The 719-nt window shown below is 39.6% G+C and overlaps 1 protein-coding gene across 4 annotated transcripts in view; it reads left to right on the forward strand.

The window, feature by feature from the left end:
• Positions 1-719, forward strand: part of NCKAP1L (NCK associated protein 1 like) — a 46,342-nt gene that overhangs the window by 2,389 nt on the left and 43,234 nt on the right. The gene's annotated exons all lie outside the window — the stretch shown is intronic.

A 719-nucleotide genomic window follows, 5' to 3' on the forward strand; every position in this document is an offset into this window, starting at 1 on the left:
TTTTTTTTTTTTTTTTTTTTTTTTTTTTTTTATTAGAGGCGGGGTTTCACCGTGTCAGCCAGGATGGTCTTGATCTCCTGACCTCGTGATCTGCCCTCCTCGGGCTCCCAAAGTGCCGGGACTACAGGCGTGAGCCACCGTGCCCGGCCGGAGTAGTCTTTTTTATTAATGGTTTTCCAAGGCTCAATCTACAGGGCTTCAGATTGTTGAAGAGCTTTAAGTCTCGAGAATTTTGAGATAAGATGGGATTCTTCCAGGGTAAGCTGGAACAAACCATCACCCCCTTTCCTTTGCAAGATTCACGAGAAAACATTGTTTTTGTAGAAGACAGCTCTATCAGCCCAGCAGGGTACATGCATTTTATTGTTTCTGTTTCCCACTCGTTGTTTCCTTGCTGTTTGTCTTAGATTTATGCATCTAACGGGATAGCTTTACTTTTCCCTTATTAAATGTTAACCCTAGATTTCTCACCCATCTTTGTAGCATCTTTGCATTCTATTTCTTTTGACTTTGATATAAATAGTATATCTGTTCATCTGAAAGGGTCCTTAAAATTTCCTCTAATTTAGCCCTCTATATCTAGTCAGGATCACATGCAACCATTCTACCTAGATAGACAATCTCCCTTGTTTAAAGACCTTCAGAGCATTGAAGAGTTTCTAACTTCCTCTGTCAGTATATTTCAACCCTCTTTCTTTTTCTTTCTTCTTTCTTTCTTT

Source organism: Piliocolobus tephrosceles, chromosome 10 (assembly GCF_002776525.5).
Source record: "Piliocolobus tephrosceles isolate RC106 chromosome 10, ASM277652v3, whole genome shotgun sequence".
Classification (NCBI taxonomy): Eukaryota; Metazoa; Chordata; class Mammalia; order Primates; family Cercopithecidae; genus Piliocolobus; species Piliocolobus tephrosceles.